Consider the following 9,217-nt stretch of genomic DNA (forward strand, 5'->3'; position numbering starts at 1 on the left):
TTTTATTTTAAACTGCAAATGGGAATTGTAAGAAAGAGGTCATATGATTTTTCTCCTACATATAAAATTACACTTTACATTGAACTAAACCTTGGTGCCGAGATGAGTCGGTAAATGTCTGTAAACCTGAATAAAAAAACCTGATTTTGATTCATCACACTTTTCTGTCACCAGCAAAAGCATTTGAAGGACTCATTAGTTACAAGGCTGTTTCCCACAGACAAGCCTCAGAGTCAATCCTGTTTGTGAAAAACCAGAACTATTGAGCTTTACAATACAGTAGAACATATTTTATTGCGGGGAAAATAGCAACTAAAACTTAAGGCTACATACATGTTAGAATACAGTATGATAACATTACTTCATAGTTCAGTGACTTGTCATACTTTCTTTCTCTTAAGAACATAAAAAAACACAAAAAAGACTTGATCTTAAATACATTTGAATTATTTGAGCATAAAAGTGGGGACAAAAGAGTACACAGCAACTGAGAAAAGCCTGTAAAAGCCTTGTAGCCTTGCACTCGCCCTCACCGCCTCCTATACTTTGACAGACTTCAAAGTAGAGAAAGTGCCCATCTGCCTGGGTGTAACACTGGCTTCTAGCCTTGTGGTCCCCGCAGAGAGATAACCAGGCGTAGCTCTAAACACCCCCAGACAGACCCTTATCCCTCTGGCTTAATGTCCTTGCGGCTGAGAGTAATGCAGAGAGATGGATGGCCCCGACCTATCCCTCCACGCCGGGGTCCCTGGCTGTGAGATTGCATGCCTGATACTATCCTCCATCTCTCTGTCTGTGACAACCAAACTCCAACTCCCCCCCCCTACATATCTCCCACCAAACCTCCCAGATCGATGCGGCTCACTGATGTGCCGTCCGTCAAATCCATGGGCTAAGCAATACACCACCTACCCATAAGGAGTGATGGGTGCGAGACAGTGCATGAAATGGAGGTAAGACACACACACACACACACACACATATGTGCTCACCAGTTCCCGAAACAGATCACTCAATCTGGTGCCAAACGATGAGCATTTTTTCTGCCTGTTGTGCCATCTTTCTCCTCGGCTCCCCTTCCCTCGCTCTCTCTCTACTCACATCCTTGACATGTCATGATCAAATGGGTGCTTTTAGAGTTCAGCTGTTGACCTGGACTCCAGGAGGCCACTATTCCATCACATCCCCCTTCTTCCAACTTGCATTCTTTTATCACTTCATCCCTCCATCACCCCTCCATCACCTTACATCCTTTTCTCCATCAACAAATCCCACCATTTCTCTTCCACTCGGGACGGATAGTTTCCGTATCATTCACCTTTATGTGAACACTCAACTCCCCCCACCCACCAATTCCTCCCCCCCTGTGCTCGACCAGGTATGATAACTGACTGGCTGAGAGGGTAATGGTGAAATGGAAGTGTGGCCACCACCATGAAATGAAAACATGGGTGATCCACAAAAAGAAATCTATCTTGAGCAGACGCCAAGAGGAAGATGAGCACCTTGATTTCACTATATCAAGGTGCTAAATCGCTCCACTTTCCCAGATATCATTATAAGATAAGTGTATTTCAATAACTGGTAGATACATGTATATTAACATTCCAGGGACAAAGAGAATTTCAATATCACACAAAGAATGGGCATCATTCATACTCTATTATTACTATATATTATTATTACTATTATTACTATTACTCATACATACAAATTGTATTGCATTGCATATACTGCATTGGCTGATCTATGAGATTCAAGATGAGTTCAAAACATATGTCCTTACTTACTCTGTAAGACTTTCAAATATAGAAGAGCAATAAGTATATACACATCCACATTCTAATAAGAAATTAAAAATCTTGTACACCTGTATTCTAAATGAGACCACTTGCCCTACATACACAAGCCTTGATAACTTTTTCATCAGCATCCTTATGTTCACCAGTCTTACGCATTTGTCAGATTAGCATTAGAAAAGCCGCAGCTGAAAGAAGGATGTAAATTATATGTGAAAACTGTGGTTAAAGTTCACTCCTCCCCTAAATACAAAAAATAATGTGCGTTTTCATCGTCAACGCGATATGAACATGCGCAATAAACACATCGCAAAAGACTGCCTGAAATGCAATGAATAAGAAAACTAATTTCACTTACATGCACCATGCAGGTGAAAGAGTGCTCCACTCTGTTATTAACATCTCCAATAGTGGAGAGCAGCCTCTCTGCTGCACCGTCAGCTCTGGGGAAAGCCATCGCTGTCCAACACACTGAGCGAGCACAGGGTTTTTGAGGTGAAACGGACTGAGCACCAAGTTATTTTCTTCACCTCAGAGTTGGTTTGGGTTGTTTGATGCTGCAGTGTGTGTTGGTCAGCCGGTCTCGTTTGTTACTGCTGATCGCTGCTCCGCTCCGCTAACGTTAGTCTCTGTGTGACAGCATAGAAAGTTCACAGTATACTTCACATTCATCTTGCAAAGGTAATTGTTTAAAACCTGCTTGCAACCGCCGCCTTTTTTAAAGATGAACTCTAGCATGTGCACGCTGTAGAATGTTGAGTTGCAGTTGAGTTCTGGCTTTTTTGTTCCATCAACATCACATTATTAACTCACATTTAAAAAATCGATTTTTGACATTTGTGTCCAAAGGGGTAGATTTTTTTTTCCTCCTGATTTTATCTAATTTTCTCTTGATTTAGTCGCCCTACTCTATTTCAGTTTCCCTCCTCGTACTATAGATCTCTGCACCTTGTTCGGCAGAGTTATTTAAATTGCCATGTTTAATTCATATTTATTCAATTAAGTTGTTTTCCCCCAGATATTTTTTTGTTTCAGCTCTGTATGGTAACAGATGTTTTTGTTGAGTTTAGAATAAATTATTTTAAAAGGAGCGGGGGAAATTAAACTTTAATTTCTTACAGTCATAATGCCTTATTTAAATTAATGTTTTGTTTAATTGGTTGGGCATCCATGTGCAATTTGTTCAATAAAACCATGTTTCAAATCATTTATTTAATTTCTTTAGTCAGTGGGCTATTCAATGTTTGGGTTCTACAGTATGTTAGCAGTGTACCTATTCAAGCAGTAGGACACAGGAGTTGTAAAGCTAACATGCACACTTCAATATTTGTTTATTTATCGCAAGTCATCACAATACTGAACAATGTTATTGCACGTCACAGATTTTCTTCATATGATGCAGTCCTAAAAAGATTTTTCAAATGCATGTCATTATTGATGGATGTGGACAAATGTGGGCTAAAACAGAAGATAAGTTGATATGGCAAGCTGTTTCTTATTGACACATCTATCAGTCAAGGGGCAACATTATCATTCATTTGGAGTTGTGTTTTTTCTCCTTTAGCTCTGTTTTTTGTCTCTACCATCTCTTGAGGAAAATATATGACTCTTTAGCTGTTAAATGTACCACTGTGTTCACCAGCTAGTCACTAACTTTGTCTGTTTGTTGTTTGGTATTGACCAGGTAGTGTATAATGGGTTTTCAGAGCTTTTTTGCTGCTTGTTGCAGCTACACTATGAGAGCCAAAACAGTAAAGCTGCAGCCGGACAGCTACGCGATGAGCTGAAACTCCAGTTCCATAAAGCCAAAAAGAGCTGCAGAGTCGCTGATAATTCTCTGTAGAGTCATCACTATGAGCAGCACCTCTCATATTACACACACACATCATTTTATACATTATTATAGAAAAGTATTGATTATAGCCACTTTAACAATCACAGTGAAGAATAACTATGATCATTTAATGCTTTCCCTGATTTTTATCTCAAAATTTGTTTGCATGGGGACAAAAACTAATAAAAGGCTACTATATTTCTGCTGGGTAGTGCACAGCAGTGCCCAGCAGTAACTATAATAGAAAATATAGTAGCTGTACATTTTATCTGAACAGGACTTTAAGAGTCAGTGTAAAATCCTGCGATTAATGACATGATAGACATGAGGGAGGCCTTGTTTAAAGTCAGCATCTGCATATGGCAGAAGGAACAAGTGGAGTTACGGGCCTCTAGTCGACTGTGGGTGGCCAAAGGTATATGGGAGGAGAACTGGTGCGCCAGTGTAAATGCAGAGCCCAGTGTGAGCAATAAAAGAGATATTTACTGTAAATCTTCCACAGCTGTGGGAGCGATAAACATCACAAACACAATCAGCTGCTGCTTTAGTGCTGCCTACGCATCTGTTCTTCTCCAGGGGAGACAGAGAGAGTGAAAAAAGGAGAGGAGAGAGAGTGAGGTGGGCCAATCTATGGCTTGCTCTGCATTGTAGATACATTGAAGATAGTGTCTACTGTGAGTGGCTGAATGTTAAGACAGGAGGGAAGACCGGGGTGTGGGTTTCTCTAGGTCAGAACTCTATGGATTTTACCACTGATATAAATGTAAGAGAGAGAATCCAGAGGTTTATAGAATTAAGGAAAAGACAATGAAAAATGATGTCACTATCATTCCAATTCAGTCAGTTACTTATTTAAGATGTAATCAATTACATTCACCTTCTCTTTTGGTGCATCAGGCATGTTGGTCATGCTACATGTTCCCTTTTTAACAAAATAAATTAAAAGTAAATTTAATCATAGCGAAAAACAAAGAAGTGCGAACCGAATAGAAGGAGTACAAGGCATATATAAGGTATGAGCATATATATATGCAAAATAAGGCTAATGGAGGGAACTGTCAGTAGAATTATTTGTGGTTTTTCAGACCCCTGAGGAACTATGGTTTAGCATGAAAAAAAGTGAGAGGTCCAGGCCCTCTAAAAAGGTATAAAGTGTGACATGAATCTGTGCTGCTGCTGCTTTACAAGCAAAGTTAACTTTTTAGATTTGAAGTACATTTTAAAAATCGTGTATCACTACATGTATCAAGTACATGATGTACACGTCTCTCCTATCTAGAGGATAACAGCATTGCCTACATATAGTATTCCTCATCAAGTTACTTTTTAAAGCTTTTCAAAGCCTGGAGGGATCTGTCCATGGTGCTGAGTGTCTGTGTGTAGTCAGCACATAATGACTCTAGCAGCCAAAACACCAACAGATATATTCAAGCAAACAATGTAGGCTAAATTATGTTTTACTCAATTACAAGCAACATAACCACTTTGACAACAGGACAGTGCCTTTATGCATGTACATGGAGTCAAAATGTATTTCTGATAAATACATTTTGTTTGAATGGTTTTAAGTCTGTTTTTTGCTAATGATTAAATTAAATTATTATTAAAATTAGCATAAGCATTATCACAGTTAACCACAGACTGTAATGCACTGTGCTAATCAAGCTAGCAGCTAGCAGCTAGTGTTGGGGTCAGCTTCACCCTCTCATCCAAATACTTCTGGCTCCAAAATTCCAAGCTGGCAGTGGTCACACTGCAAACTCGAGGCTATAAAACTGGAGTCTACAAACCAATGGGTAACATCACAGTGTCTATGTCCATTTTTTTTTTTTTTTTTTTTTTTTTACAGTCTATGGTTCCAAACATAAAACACATCAGCTCCTGTGCACCAGACAATTTTACCCTGGAGAGACATAGTACATGCAGATGTTTAGAACAAAAACTGCTAAAAACAACTATAGATGCTCACATGAAGGGCACACTCAGTAGGTCAAGTCACATGGCATCAGTGCCAGGGCAAAGAAGACTGATGGAGGGGGAGCTTGATGAAGGTGAGAGCATGCCATCTGTGCAGCTCTCACAATTTCCCACCTCACTGATGCACAACACATCTACCCTACTACTTCTCTCTTCTACTTCCCACCTTCTCTCAGTCTTCTCTCAAGCTGGCCACCATCCATCTGTAACACCCCCTCTTGCGCACACCAGTCTATTTCACACACTCGTGTGTTGTTCTGCAAATCAGTCTGTGTGTGTAATTTGCCTATGTATTTACTATCACATGTATTCCCAGTTGTAAAACACCAGGAAGAACACCAGTAATTGCAAGGTTTCCTAATTGACTCAAGGGTCACTGACATCAATTGGTAGTTTACAACAATAACCGGGCTGTGAAAATCTCTTTTCAATTTACAGTAGATGTAGAGAGAATGGAGGAGGGGTAGAGATAGGAAGAGAGTGACCTCAGTGCCATACAATCACTGATAAACATCCCCTATGGCAAAGAAGAGGTCAGCACCCAGCGACGGGCAGTGAGATTTTATCTGGAGAGTAAACCTGTCTTGGGAGAAGGAGAATTTCTTGTGCACAGGCCCATTTACCAGAAGCAGTGGAGAGAAATGTGGAAATGGGTGCAGGAAGACGGAGTGAGAGTAAGAGAGAGAGAAAAGGAGGGCTTAAAAGGAAAATCGAATGAAAGACAGGTATTTCACACCCATAAGGAAGAATACAGACAGTCTTCTAACCTATTGCATCTCAGTGAGAATATGCACTTGCTGAGGTGACGTACTCCAAGGTCTTCTTCTGACCTGTAGTAGACTATTGTTAAACCTCATTTATCCTCTACTCCCATAGTAGTGTTGGGAAAGCCAAATGGGCATATGGGCATTACATCTTTAAAGCCTTTATTTGTGTGTTTAAATGGTGAAAAAAAAAATCTATTACAATAAGGGAAGAAAATTGTCAGCTGATCTCAGTAGCTGATGGCATCTGGTAGATCTGCTGCATGCTACAGTATGCATTCTTGCAAGTGTTTTACAGTGTAACCTCAAATGTTTAAAGTTATACAGTATGATACATTACTGTTCTGTTTTGGCTTTATTTATCTATTTTTGCCAAAGGCTGAAACTAGAACTCTTAAAGATATCCTACAAAGCAAACACTAATGCAAGTTTAAACTAAAAGCTGAATATATTTAAATATCACATCAAATAAACTACTATTAATACACAGAGATAGGAAAGCTTGTCTTTGCACTGAACACTCTCTAGGCAACTAAATATTTATGGCTGGAGTACAATAATTGCATGGGGGCAACTCCTGCTATCTCTGTTGACTTTGTGTTTTTTGCACCAGAGCTTGTTACGTTAGGTCTCTGCCTGTGTGAAGTTCCTCAGCCTGAAGCATCCAATTATTGCCAGGGACTGTCAGTGGACTTGTAACATACATATGCTGTGAAGTTGAAATGAAACAAATGTGGTGTAACAGAACAAAGGCAATTTCTTTTCCTGTGACCCCTTTCATATGTTTGCAATTATAAGGATCACCAAGACATCGAAATAGAATATACACTGTGATATGTCTTGTTTCTTTTCTGCGCTGCACTAACAAGAGATGGGGCTGAATTACAAAAGAAAATGTGTTTGTCTTTGAAGTACAGATCAGCAGTAAAACGTCCAAGGGTGGCTTTTGATCACTGAAGCCTTCATGTAATGTAAGTTGCCCTTTTACTAAATCCCATCGCCTTGTGAGAAAATAAAAATACTGTGCGATCATTACAAGAACTTTAAGATAAAATAGCATCCATTTACTCATCAAAACTGACACAAATTCGTCACCCAGGCGAAATAAATAAATCATCAGACTCTAATAGGCTATATCAAATAAAACTTTAAAAAATGTTTTAAATCCATAAATCCATGCACAAACAACTTTTAAATTGTGAAGAGTTGTGGCCAGTGGAGACAAAAACATTCAACAACCCGCAAGCTGGCCTCCCTGCATGTATCCCCTATCTTCAAGGTTATTGCCAAGCCATTTGTTGCGCGTTAGATAATTGACTCTTAGATGAGGGATAACCATGATTTATGAAGAAAGAGAATACATATTCCTCCATATCTCAGCGGTGATTTATGGCGTGATAGAGCCCAAGTGATGGCCATTTTATCTGATTGTACGTCATGCAAAGTAGTCGATCAAGTCTGCACAATCAGTCACACCTCGTCCCGGCTGAGATGACAAGGATGAGAGACAGGGGCTTCTCTCTCTGGATTTCTCTGGTCTACTTAAAGCTCTTTAAGGCAAGTTATTATATGCAGAGCTGGGTAAACCATGGCCAACTAAATCACACCCACTCCAAACACACACTGACCATGTGGAGGGATTTATGATCCGTATGACGAATAAACCTGAGGTCTTGGAGTGGCATTCGTCATACGCTGGAATGGTCTGTGCCGAGGCTCCACATTTAAAACATATTTGACCTTTTCATGTGCTTATTTTATTTTCAGCTCTCTAATGTACCTCGTTGGCGATTTTAAATGTTCAAATAGATTTTATATGTGGGTCTCTTAATCATAGTCATCATGCAGAAAGGATTTTTTCCGGTGGTTTCGTCATTTCTTTTTGAGTGGCCAATTCAGTCCCTACCACAATAAACTGAATATCAAACCCTCTCCCTCTGAGAAGCTCAATATTTAATTTGACCATAAGTAACTGACAAGGAGAAAACTTTAACTCCCTCTTGACCTTTAGGATGCAGATCCTTAATACTTGCTCAGATACCGTGTATGAGTGTCTGAGTGTGCTTGGGAATGTGTGTCTGTGTGCGACGGTGGCCCCATTAATTATTAATTCTCCATGTCTAATTCAGGATCCTGTCCTCTCATATTCTGGGGAGTGTTCTCTTCGTGTTGGGAAAGAAATGGAACTATAGGTACAATAGAAGCCTGAGTCCTTGTTGAGATGATTTGCTCTAGATACCTACTGTCCTTTCAGATTTAGCACTGGATATTTGGCAACCAATTTAAAACTCCTCATACTACCTTTAATCTAACCAGCAGTCTTCACACCCAGCACTGATTCAATTTATTAACACTGCCTGTGGCTGTACCTTTCTCCAATTATTTGTCATATTAACCTTTTTCTTGCCCCTGGCTCTCACTGCCTCTGTCCATACCCTTATCACATTGTTTTCTTCTTTTTTCTTTACTGCCTTTGTTTATGTGTGTACTTTCCAGATGTGGAACTCTACAATTCCCTTTCCCCAAAGTCAGATGTATCCATAATGCACATTTCTGCTCAAAAACCATGTGCTAGCTGCAATCTCACTGCTCATTTTCATGCCAAACTGCTACACTCTTCACTGATGAAAATCACTGGAATAAATCTTTTAGGTTACTTTTAAAAAGCAGACACATCCGCTCTACCTAGGGGTGACTACAGTGTGTGCTGAGTGATCAGGGGAGTCACAGTGGGGAGCTTACCAAGTATTCCCTTTAACATTGGTGGATAAAAGAATATATAAAATATATATAAAAGAAGAGAAATGTGACGAGAGTGGACTATGTGTTTTAATTGGATTTGT

Source organism: Thunnus thynnus, chromosome 15 (genome assembly GCF_963924715.1).
Source record: "Thunnus thynnus chromosome 15, fThuThy2.1, whole genome shotgun sequence".
Taxonomy (NCBI): domain Eukaryota; kingdom Metazoa; phylum Chordata; class Actinopteri; order Scombriformes; family Scombridae; genus Thunnus; species Thunnus thynnus.